Source organism: Nicotiana tabacum, chromosome 16 (genome assembly GCF_000715075.1).
Source record: "Nicotiana tabacum cultivar K326 chromosome 16, ASM71507v2, whole genome shotgun sequence".
Classification (NCBI taxonomy): domain Eukaryota; kingdom Viridiplantae; phylum Streptophyta; class Magnoliopsida; order Solanales; family Solanaceae; genus Nicotiana; species Nicotiana tabacum.
The window spans coordinates 84,321,964-84,335,560 of record NC_134095.1 but is presented as its reverse complement, the minus strand read 5'-3'; positions in this window follow the sequence as shown (position 1 = coordinate 84,335,560).

Below are 13,597 nucleotides of genomic sequence, written 5' to 3'. Positions count from 1 at the left end.
TTGAAATCAGAATCCATTAACTGAAGGGAGATTCTGTGTGATTGATTGCAAACTATTCCCTTACCTTTTCTTACTTGTTTTCTGCACTATAAAAGGGGCACAACCCTTCTTCACTTAGACACCTTGAACCTTCAGTTCAACACTTCGAATTCAATACTTTACACACACACCTCTCAATTTCAAAACTCTTTCAATACTCTACTCTCTTTGGAGATCTTTGTACTGTTTTCTTGCAATTTGGTTTACAAGATTTCAGCTTTCACTTATTTGTTTCCCTGAAACTGGTATGCCTTACTTTCGATTTCAGCACCATCCCTATGTGTTTATTTTATAGTTGCTACACTCTGGTCTACTTTTCTATTCATGTTATGTATTGAGTATGATACTCTCTCTTTGCATCTGCTGTTTGTTATGAACTCCCTATACCCCCACTCCCTTCTATGTGTTTGAGTAAGGTTCATGGCCTGACAGCATCCAAATTGTTGCTTAGGTCTGAACCTGATCCTCAATGGATCCCAACTCTCAAAATATGGCTAATAGGCTAGTCAGGGGTGTGCCAGCATTCCTGATTGCTGGGCATGACCACCAGCCTGCCATGGATCTCCCTGATTTCCCCCTTGTGCACTTACACTTACTCATAGATTCTAAATTCTGCCCCCCTCTTATGAGCGTTGATTTGGGACCTCGAGTTCCCTCTGAACTGGGACATCTAAGGGCTGGCATTTCCACACTGCATTATGTCCTTAATTCTGCAATATATTTGGATTGTAAGCACTGGCCGGAGTCCATTTGAGGCTCTTGAGGAACTTTGACACATCCCAAATAAGAGAAGGCTTTGGAAACCTGATCCTGGAAGTTGGTTCACCTCGTATTGTTGGACCTTGAGTCTGAATTAGGCTCCTTGGTTGTAGCTTAATTTCTGATGTAATTTTACTTTTCTTAATTCATTCTGGTCTGTAATATATTGTAATAACTTATGGGGTTCTAGTGAAAAGGGGAGGGTCACTTATGTATGCAAAGGGTAGACAGCATGCTCATAGGCGTTACTATTCACAAGTTCTACACTTCTGCATATCATATAGAAATCCTATCTGTAGGTTTTTCTACACCTCTGCATACATAGAGATCATGTCTATAGGTTTTCTACACTTTCGCATATCATATAGAAATCTTGTCTGTAGGTTTTTTCTGCACTTATGCATATAGAAATCATGACTATAGGTCTTCGGCACTTTTGCATTTTACATCTATCATTAGGCAAACCGTTATAGGTTAAGTAATAATAAGTTTCATTCTAGATACCATGTCTATAGGACTCCTGCACTTTTATAATCGTCTTAAAACCAACAACGCCTAGAAATCATGCCTATAGGAGTAACCAGTTGAATCTGATTCGTTTATTTTATCTACAAGTCTAAAATCAGTAGTAATGTCGTTTAACATCCGCAGAACTTATGTGTTTTCTACAATCAGTAAGCCTTCTTTAAAATCGGAGTAAGCACTGTTAGATATCATGAATATAGGTCTCACTTAGGCAAACCATTAGGTAATTAATTAACTGCATCAGTCTTTGATAAATTACAACCAGGGAAGGCTAATTCGGACTCCTCATCTGAGAAATATGTGATGAATCACCCTATCCTACGCTTTAATTTAATTCAGACCATAAGAAGTACATGCAAGACATGCTAAACAATCTGTCTTTAAGTTGAGGAGGCCTGCTTGAGCCCTTTAAACTGTTATGTGTTCTCCCCATACTTGCCTTAGATGTTTTGATTGTCGTCCTAGAATTTTGTCCTTTTAAAACTCTGAAAACCAAATCTCCCTTCCCTTTAGGACTAGTAGTCCCAAATGCCTCTGGGACTGATAGGGTTGGGGCGGGTACCAGCATGAAATAAGTAATGATACTATTTTGTGCTTAATACCTTAACGGGGTGGGAAAGGGTAGATATGGATATGATGACTGGTGCGCTAATACCACATGTAACCCCTTTTTTGAGAAGTGATTATCGGGCATTGCATTGATGTGATCCATATTGTTTGTAAACCTAGGAGCCCCTTTCTTTTTAACTTGTTTTATTGTCCGAACTATTTCCTTAAAATTTCTGCTTTCTTTATTCTCTTCAAACTTTCAATTTGATTGCAATAATATGTGAAAATCCCCTTCTATTTGAGGCCCTTAATTGCTTATTTGATTATGTGAAGTCACAATTGTAACATGGCCGGGAACCACACTAGTGGATCTTGAGGGGTGCCTAACACCTTCCCCTCGAGATAATTTCTAGCCCTTACCCAAACTCTGGTTCTTCAAACTCAAACCCTTCTTAGTGTCCTAATGCACTTAATCATTAGGTGGCGACTCTTCAAGTTCTAAAACCCAATTCCCAAAAGGAACGAGTTGTCCTTCCAAATGTCACAAGCCCGATTTCGCGAGAAAAAAAGGGGCGCGACATGCAGTCCCGTAGTTCCAATATAAAAGTGCAGGGGGGTCTCCCGGAATACAAATCCATAGTCCAAAAGTAAACATGCAGGGGGATCTCCCGGGATACCATCCCGTAGTCCCAAAGTAAACACACAACAGCAACACGAAGAATACTCAATTCAATACAAATTTAGTACCAAGGTAAAACATGCATTTCTAACCTAGCATGCTGCAAAGAATCTAAATAAGGCAGTTTGAGCAAGTAAAGCAATTAAGTCAATTAGACATGCTTCCCTAAGCTAATAGTAGGCTTAAATTGCAAGTAATATAAACAGGGAAAGAAACACAATTATAGTTAATTAATGAAAAATAGGATTTTCAACAATTAGCACAAGTACGCACTCGTCACCAAATGGCCCAAATCTATTCAAATCAATTGCATAATGTAAATATAACTTCAAGTAACTGATTCCACTAATTAATTCTAAGCTAATACGTGAAATTAGGAAACAATGACCAAAACACCCCCGAGCTCACGTCTCGGAATCGGGTAAAAATTTATATTTTTAGAATCCTCATACTGTCACGAGTTTAGTCATACCAAAAGTACCAAAATCGGACCTCAAATGGTCCCTCAAATCACCACTCAAGCTCTCTAACTAACCAAGCCCTAACCCCCAATTTACCATTGATTTTCCTTCAAACTTCATGCTTCCAATGATAAAAATCACCATAATAACGAGCTTAGGAACCAGGTACCTTACCTCAATGAATCCCTCTGAAAATCCCCCTTGAAAATTCTCCCCAAAGCTTCTTCCCGTTGAAAAGAGATGAAAAATAACTCAAATTCGCGAAAACATCTATTTATATGTTCTGCCCAGCAAATCCACTTCTGCGACCATGGGATCGCACCTGATGTCCCACTTCTGCGGAACTAAAGTCGAATCTACGACATTTCATTAAAACCCAGCTTCCGCACCTGCGACCATCTTTATGCAGATGCGGTGTCGCTTCTGCGATGAAGCGCCCACTTCCGTGGTCCCTGCTGGCTCTCCTCTTTTTCGCTTTTGCAATTCTAGCACCGCGTATGTGGCTCTGCACCTGCAGGACCCAACCGCATGTGCGGTTATGACAGAGATCAGCAGCTTCAGCTGCTTCAAACCACTCCCAATTCTTCCGACAACCTTTCGAAATCACCCCGATACCCCCGGGACCTCAACCAAAAATACGAACAAGTCCCATACTACTATCCAAACTTATACCAATCCTCAAAATACCTAAAACAACATCGAAACATCAAATTAACCATGGATTCAAGCTTAAGAACTCCAAAAACTCTCAATTTATGCTTTCGATCAAAAAGTCTATTAAACATCGTTCGAATGACCTGAAATTTTGCACACATGTCACATTCAACACTACGGAGCTACTCCAACTTTCAGAATTCCATTACGACCCTTAGATCAAAATCTCACTATCGAACCGGAAACTTCAAAATTCAACTTTCGGCATTTCAAGCCTAAATAAGCTACAGACCTCCAAAACACAATCCGAACACGCCCCTAAGCCTGAAATCACCCAACGGAGCTAGCGGAACCAATGGAATTCCATTCCTAGGTCATATTCATATTGCTCTGACTACGGTCTAAATCCTAAAACTTAAACTCTCATTTAGGGACGAGGAAAGCAGTTAATAAGGGATCGGGGCATTAATTCTTAAAATGACCGGTCGGGTCATTACAAAGAAGGATATTGTTGCATACGTAGCTCAGTGTCTGAATTGTCAGCAGGTAAAGTACGAGCATCAAAGACCTGGTGTTGCTTCAGAAGATAGAGATTCGTGAGTGAAAGTGGTAGCTTATCACTATGGACTTTGTTGTTGGACTCCCACGAACTTAGAGAAAGTTCGATGCGGTATGGGTTATTGTGGATAGGCTGACCAAGTCAGTGCATTTCATTTTTGTGGCACTTTTCTATTCTTCGAAGCGGTTGGCAAAGATTTATATCTGTAAGATCGTGCGCCTCCATGGTGTGCCCGTGTCTATTATTTTTGATTAAGGTACGTAGTTTACCTCACATTTCTGGAAGGCAGTACAGCGTAAGTTGGGTACGCGGATCGAGTTGAGCACAGCATTTCATCCTCAGACGGACGGACAGTCTGAGCGTACTATTCAGATTTTGGAGGATATGTTCCCCGCCTGTGCCATTGACTTTGGAGGTTCTTGGGATCAGTTCTTGTCGTTAGCGGAGTTTGCTTACAATAACAGTTATCAGTCGAGCACCTAAATGGCTCTCTATGAGGCATTGTATAGTAGACGGTGTCGATCACCGGTTGGATAGTTAGAGCTGGGAGAGGCTCGGTTATTGGGTATAGATTTAGTACAGGATGCCTTGGATAAGGTTAAGATCAATCAGGAAAGACTTCATACAGCTCAGTCCAAGCAGAAGAGTTATGCCGACTATAAGGTCCGTGATGTGGCATTCATGGTCGGAGAGAGAGTGTTGCTTCGAGTGTCACCCATGAAGGAGGTGATGTGGTTTGGGAAGAAAGGCAAGTTAAACCCTAGGTTCATCGTGCCTTTTGAGATCCTTGATCAAGTGGGAAAGGTGGCCTACCGACTTGCGTTGCCGCCAGGTTTATCAGGAGTGCACCCAGTGTTTCATGTGTCCATGATTCGAAAATATCACGACGATCCATCCCATGTGTTAGACTTCAGCACTGTCCAGTTGGACAAGAATTTGTCCTATGAGAAGGAGCCGGTAGCTATTCTCGACCGGCAGGTTCGTCAATTGAGATCGAAGAATTTCCCTTTAGTTCGTATGCAGTGGAGAGGTCAGCCTATTGAGGCAGCTACCTGGGAGTCCGAGCCCGATATATGGAGCAAATATCCCCATCTTTTCCTTAGCTCAGGTACTTTTCTATGACCATTCGAGGACAAACGGTTGTTTTAGAGGTGGAGAATGTGATAACCCAAAAGGTCATCTCGTGTTTTAGAAACCAATTCGGGGTTCTGAGGCCTTCAAAACCTCAATTTGCGTACGCAGTCGGGGCGCATTTCCGGAAAGTCTTTATGTGAAAATATGAGAAAATAAAAAATTTGTCTTTAAAAATAATTTTAGTTGACTTCGGTCAACATTTTGAGCGAACGGACCCTGACCCGTATTTTGACGGTCCCGGAGGGTCCGTAGTAAAATATAGGACTTGGGCGTATGCCCGAGTAATGAATTTTTGTTAAAAATTGTCAAATTGAAAACTTAAGGATTTAAAGAAATTTAATAATATTTGATCTTGTTGGCATCGGGCCCGTATTTTTCGCACGCATATTATGGTTATATATGTGCCTTATGGCATTATGGGCAAGATAGCCCTCGTGATATTGACTTGCTTATTTCACCATAGTTGTACTTGTCTTTCTTAGTGTTGTTGTGCCTAATCATCTTCCCACGGTTATATTGGTACACTCTATCGTGTTTGATGTTGACGCACATGTGATCAATGAGTCCGAGTATTATGGTTCAATAGGTACCCTATGTGGACTGATATGATGGCATCGGGTTGCGCGCCGCAATGGTACTATGAGGAAATATAACTCCTTATGCTTATTTTGTGTATTTTGCTTTCACCTTGTTGAAAATAGTTCAAAGGAAAATGTTAAAATTACCCTGCCTACTTAATTGGCTTAGTAGCCTTATTATTTAACTTTCTTACTATTATCTGTCATGTTTGAATTAATACTTGTTTGTGTATGGGACCGCATTGTGTGGGGCTCCATATGATTTTTGGTGAGACTTGTCAGCTGGGCTGTTTGTATTGGCTGAGATGAGTTTCTAGACCTGAGATTTGCACTATCGTATTGGGATAAAGAATGTTTGGAAGAATGATACTATATTGTTGCTGAGGATTTGGGCAATGGCCCTAGTCGTACGAGTGAGCTTATTGGCTTATTGATAGTGGTTAAGAGATTCTGTGTGTTTCTTTCATCATCGGCAGTGTATGAAGGTTTTGAATAAGGTTCTAATCGATATGAGGTTTACTACAGGTACCGAATTTGTTTTTGGGCAGCCATGGTGGTCAGCAATTACTACTGTAAGTATCGGTGTGAAGGGGTATATCATGTGATTACATCTTGGGTTATAGTTATGACTTAATATAGCTTGTTCAGACTTATACAATGTGTAGATGCAAGATTTGGTCCTTGTAAGGAATTCCAGATGTTGGAAATTTGGGTTCTAAGTCTTACGGGCTAAGGTCGAATTAAGGATCTTCAATTATGTGGTATCTTCAGGCTTATATGGATTAGAGTGACATGGTATTACCCCCGGTATGTGCATGGTAAGGTTATACCGTGATTTGATGACCTTGGAATGACTCTTGGCACGTTCGAGGACAAACGTATATTTAAGTGGGGGAGAATGTAACGACCCGGCCGGGCGTTTTGAGCATTTGCACTTCACTCGGTAGTTTGAGGGCACGAGTATCTCCGCGCGATGTATTATGACTTGTGTGAATCGCCGATTTTTGATTTTCAGGTTATTCGGAGTTGATTTGGAAGAGTGAACTTCATGATTGAAGCTTTAAGCTGGAAGAGATGACCAAGTTTGACTTTTTAGCATTTGACCTCGGATTGAAGTTATGCTAGTTCTGTTAGGTCCGGATGGTGATTTTGGACTCGGCTTTATGCCCTGATTTGCATTTGGCTATTTCTAGAAGGATTCGGCACTAATTGGCGAAAGTTGGAAATTTAAAGGTTTGGAAAGTTCATAAGTTTGACTAGAAGTTGACTTTAAGGTTATCGGGTTCGTATTTTTGATTCGGAACTTAGGATAGGTCCGTGTTGTCATATGGAACTTGTCTGCAAAAATTTCGCATCATTTGGAATTGATTTGATATGGTTCAGACGTGTGGTTGTGATTCTAGAGGTTTTCGAAGTTCATGGGGATTTTCATGCGTTTTGGCATCCGATTCGTGATTCTAGAGGTTATTTTGATGTTGTGATCGCGCGAGCGAGTTTGTGTTATATTTTTGGACTGGCGTGGGTGTTTGGTTTGGAGCCTCGGGGGCTTGGGTGAGTTTCGGGGTTGGTTTCGGAATGATTTTATATGACTTTTTGAGTGTTGGTGCCGATTCCATTTTTGTCACAAATGCAGTAATCGTATTTGTGAAGTAGCCCTCGCACTTGCGAAATTGGGCTGCTGGGGAAGGCTTCGCATTTGCTAAGATATTCCTCGCATTTACGAGTGTGAGATGTTCGCTTTTGCGATGGTAGCTGTCTTTGCATTTGCAATATTTTGGTGGCAAATGCGACTTTAGTAGAACTCCGCCTGGCTCGCTTTTGCGATGAATTGTCCGCTTTTGCGGGGTTCACAAATGCGACATCTGCAGCCTACATATAGCTGAGTATTCCGAGACTTAGTTTTATTTTGATATATTTTGAACCCTAGCCTCGATGTGACGCAATTTTGTGAAGGGAGTTTCCTACCAAACTATTGGATAAGTAATTTTAATAAACTTTCAGGTATATATCGTGATTATATTAGATTTAACATCAAATTCATGAGAATCTAAGGAAAAAATTTAGAGATTTTGTGAAAGTTTTGAAAAATAAAAATTTGGGATTTGAGAGTCGAATTGAACTCGGATTTGGAAACAAAACACGTAAATGGACTCGTGGGGCTATAGGTAATCAAGACCTACCCTTGAACTCGGGATTGACATTTGTTGACTTTTTAGAAATTGTATAAAGATCACAGCTTAATTAATGGAAATTATTTTCTCTTGCATTGTGTGATTTATTTAAGTCATCTTTGGCTAGATTGAGCCGAGCGGAGGTGAATTTATAAAGGAAAAGCCAATTTGATTATTGAGTTGGCCGAATTGTGGTAAGTATCTTGCCTAACTTTGTTAAGAAAATTTTTTCTACTATTTAACATTATTTGCTACATGCGGGATTGATACATATATGAGGTGACGAGCATATATGCATGTGCCAGGGTTAATCATGCTTGGGGGTAAACTATACTATAAATTGTGCCTTGTAGAATTATGTGACCTTCTTGCTTCATGTCTTACTTGACTTCTAGATTACTAAGAATATGGAATTAAATGTTAGAACCCAAGATTTAGTTTATTATAACTTGATTAAAAATTGACGGGATGTTAAAAAATATTGATGTGTCTAATTCGTTCATCATTATGCTTAATCACCAATACATTACTATGATCCTTATTCTTGAGACAATAGATTTTATACTTTAGTTGTAGCTCATTTTGATAATTGTTGAAATACTTGAACAATAAGGTTCCTGAGGGTTTATTGAACTATTATCGGCTTGAAAGTTGGGATTGAGACTCATTTGGAACATTCGTTTAATCACTCTCCTTAATGTTATTCACGCTTCCCACCTTGCTTGTAATTAATATACATATGCTTGGTGAGGAAGAGTGCAAAGCACCAAGGGTGATGTCGTACCATTGTATATATAGTATCATGTGAAGAAAAGTGTGAAGCACGAAGGGTGATGTCGTGCTATTCATTTGAGTGTAAAGCACGAAGGGTGATGTCGTGCCATTTTATTTGAGTGTAAAGCAAGAAGCATGATGTTGTGCCATTTCATTTTAGAGTAAAAAATATGAAGGGTGATGTCGTGCCATTTTATTTATATTATCATGCTTTATATTATCAGGAGTTCATGGCACGAAGGGTGTTTCCGTGCAGGCAAGGACGAGGGACATGCATTATGTTGTGATATATTTTCCTTATGTATACGTTCATGCCTTTTACCTTGAGCTATTATTGTCGTACCTATGTTTCCTATGTGACTTGTCGTTATTGTTCTGTCTTTGTTCTCTATCTTAATTCTTGTTGTGTTTCCCATGCCTTCTACTAGTTTAACTTGCAAATATCGTGCCTACTTCCTGTTGTTATATCTACATCCATGTCGTATCTAGTTTGTTGCACTTTAGTATAAGCTTTCTACCATGTTAGCCATTCATGCCTCTATTTGTTAGCTTATAAAGATCATGCTTTCTCCTCTTATTTGTTATATCTACATCTATGCCTTCTACCCTGCTAGTTAGGTGAAATTATGCTCTTCTTTCCTAATTGATGTTATTATTTCTATGTTTCCTACCTTGTCATTACTGTTATCAGCATTCCTTTCACCTGGTTGGTACTATTACATGTATATTTGGTGAGGATGAGACAAATGCATGAAGGGTGTTACCGTGCCATTGAATTTGATGTCTTAGGTATATTTCTCACACTATTAAAGTTATGGATTTATTACTGTAATTTGTTGGTTATCGCTCTAGGAAAGGTTTGGTCGTGATATTGAGGAATATTAATCGCGGTTCTTCTAGAAATCATTTACTGCTTCGCATAATTGTTTCCTTGTGCTCCATTCCGTTATATTGTTCTAGTGCTAGTCTTCTGTACATGTTATATCAGTGAGTATCTTTTAACTTAAAAGCCTTATCACTTCACCGAGGTTAGACAAGATACTTACTGAGTACATGGGTCGGTTGTACTCATATTACACTTCTGCATCTTGCGTGCAGATTTTGGAACAGAGTTGCGAGTGATGTCGGGAGCTGACTCTGAAGATGTTTGTGCCTTCCAGATGTGGCTACCACTTGTCCTTGGGTAGTTCTAGAGTTGAATTTTGTTTAAGTACATTTCAAACAGATGTTGAATTTATTTCATATCCGTTTTTGCAATAATCTAGTTTTAGTAGCTCATGTCTTGTATTACCCGTCTTTAGGTCACTGTTTGGAATCCAGCTATATCAATTGTTGATCACATTTATTTTATCAGAATTGTGTTAACTGTTAATTGGCTGACCAAACGAGTCGGGTTAGGTGTCATCAAGACTTGTAAATTTTGGATCGTGATAAAATCCTACAAGTTTTTCTCTTTTTATATATGTGGAGGTCTCAATTAAATTATAGACTTTTGCAATTTTATTGTTATTGAAAGGTGGGGACATATTGGACGTGTGTACGCTACAAGAAAATGATGAGAAAGGGACCAAAGTTCACATAATAAAAGCTGTTTTCCTGTTCTTTACTATGTAAGATGTAACACATACATTTCCATACATTTTTTCAATTACAATTCCTGGATCTTAAAATAAAAAAGATAAATTGAGTCTTGGATATAAATTCTAAAATCATTCTGGAATTAATGAAAAGTGAAGCTGCATGCCTGGCACTATATGGAATAGATTCTTAAAAATAAATCCAAGATTGTGTCCTAATTATTTGTACCAAATATCAGTAAAACAATAGCAAATATCTAAGAAAAGACTCACTATTGAGTCAACAAGATATACAGATTTTGTATTTTCCCTTTCTCTCTATACAGACTACAGAGAGATAGAATTTAAATTATATACGTCGGTCTAAGAATTTTTTTACATTATATCAATGTCATTGTAATGTCTTATTTTCAAGACTGCAAATCTCATATTCTAAGGAAATTTACCTAGATATCTTTGTGTAACTACTGTGTGTGAGAGGGGGGGGGGGGGTCAGCTTTATGCAGAAAAGAAGAAAAGAGAAAATAGTGAGCAATTTACAAGTGGGTAATAAGATGAAAAAGGTGAGGCCCATGAAAGCGAAGGTACACAGCCGAAGGTCACTATTAAAGGGCCCATAAGAATGGACCTCAACTTGAAAAAGCCCACAGTCAGCAGTTGTTTGTGTAAAATGAAAAATATTAAGAAAAAATCCGTTAAATGTTGACTTTCAAATGACAAACCACAATTGGGAAAAAGAAAGAGGAAAGGGATTGTGGGAAAATAGGCTAATGTTGCTCTCACCTCCTTTTCTTCTTTATATTTAAAACTATATATATATATATATATATATTGGTTTTACTCATGTCCTCTTCCGTGATGTAAGAGACGGAGAAACCCCACAAGTGATAAGTTTTAATTCTATGTTGCTTTATAGTTTTCCTTTTTCTTTATTTTTTTATATCTTTTTTTTTCAATAAAGATCAAAATTACTTCATGTCCATTAAATGGTTCCGACAGCAACCTCAAGTTAATACTAATTAACGGGATTCATATTGGATTCATGTAAACCCGTAGTCGACCCTTTAAATCTGCTCATGGCTTGGTATACTTCTCCTATTATGATATTTTTATCCTAATATTTCTCGATTCAGCTTGTCAATAGTGGGAAATTAAAAGCTAAAAAAGAAGGATCTCTTTTCTTTTAGCAAAATTAAAACTTTACTTCAATAATTTGGAATTGAGACCGGCTTAAGTGTAAGCAAATAAAAAGTCAAAGTTGAATTGATCTTTGAATAAAGTCTAATTCTTACAGTTGTCAAGCTTCAAGCAGAATCAAATTCTAAGAATAGCTCATAGTTGTCTGATTTTTCTCTTGCGAATAAATGAAATTTTTATAACAGAATATTTGCTGAGTATATTTGCGTTATTGGCTTTTCAATTATTTATTTGTGTTGAAGTTAAATTAGTATTGTTGCATCATATATTGCAGATGAGTTCGGGTTAACATAATTATCAAAAATTAATGAAAATAGAATTATGCGTTGTGTGATACTCTTTTCATCTTCTTAATTCTCTAGGTAAATAATTCACAAAGGTGGAGATCTATTTGGCAGTTTTATTCCGGATTAACCTATGAGTAATCTACAAAGAAACACCCTAATGAAGACGATATAACAATAAAGGTAAAATTTATTTGCATTCGGTATTTATAGTAAATCACATTAAATTACCCTGGTTAAGTCACAAGGGACTTAAAGATGTGAGAAAGTATAATATTAACTTGGTTAAGAAAGAGAAATTTACATGCAAATGCATTTATTGATTTGATAAATAATCGATACGAGTAAATTTTCACCGCTATGTTACCATTAAGGGGTAGCTATTGATACAAACAAAGCAGTGACTAATAGAAACCAAATGGACAATCAGCCTTGGAAATGGTTCTGCTGGAAAAAGATCCATAGGCAATAACTTGTTTACCCATTCTTTATTCTTCCTAGGGTGTACTTTTAACAACAAAATTAATAAAATTCAAATTTTTTGTCTCTCAAGAGAGCGAAAACTCTTAAAGTCTTGCTTGTTTAGACATTCAGTTTGATTAATGAGGATTCATCTACCAATTTGAATTATACGACATTTGTTTCCTCCAATTATTCGATCATCACCAGGAGGAAATTGAATGTGAAATGAAAGAAAGAAATCTTGGATCGAACGTACAATAAAACTTATACAATAGACGTAAGTCTTCACTTATATTCTGTGAATATATTTAGGATGTAAATGTTCTTTCCTTTTTACAATATTAAGTACACTGTCAAATGGATTGTTCTTTACTTGTTTATAATAAAATGCGAAATTTAACCTTGAAAACGCAACTGAGGGTCAAAATCTGTGCCCAATTAAACGGCCCAAACAAGACATGCCAATCCAAAATAACGAAATTGAAGTGAAGGATATAAGCTTCTAAACTCGAGGACTGATACAGCATGTGCAATAGGCAGCTCAACTTTCAGGCAAGAGGTACAACTCAGCGACTCTGGAGGAATTTGGACAAGCAGCCCCGACATCAAATAAGAAAAAGCTCAACTTATTATCTAGCCATAGTCAATAAAAACAGCAACTGTATCTAGCTGAAAGGAAGGATCCATTTAAGAGGATCTATAGCATTGTCCGCTAGTAGGAGGTTCCTTTGTAGAAATAGGGCCAAGCAGAAATTGCAACGTACGGACTCCCAAACTAAACTTTGACTTTGAGCAAACGACTTGAAGGATACACATACCCAATGGTGTGGTCAAACTAGTCGGAGTAATTAGTTAAAATAGCACGGGCTAGCCAGTTTTCGGACGGATCATTCAAAAATAGTCAGCATTTGCAAAGTCATTGAAAAATAGCCATTATTTTGCTGCAATAGGAACCGGTCCAGCATAATATACTAGAGATCGGTGCATCTGTGTATGAACTTCCAGCATATTATGCTGGAATTCCAACACGCGGAAAGTTCCAGCATAATATACTGGAGATTGGATCACTTGTGTATAAATTTTCAGCATATTATACTGGACCGGTATATTATACTGGAACTCCAGTATATTATGCTGGAGGTTGAGTATATTTATGCTGGAACTCCATTATAATAAGCTGGAGTTGCAATATACT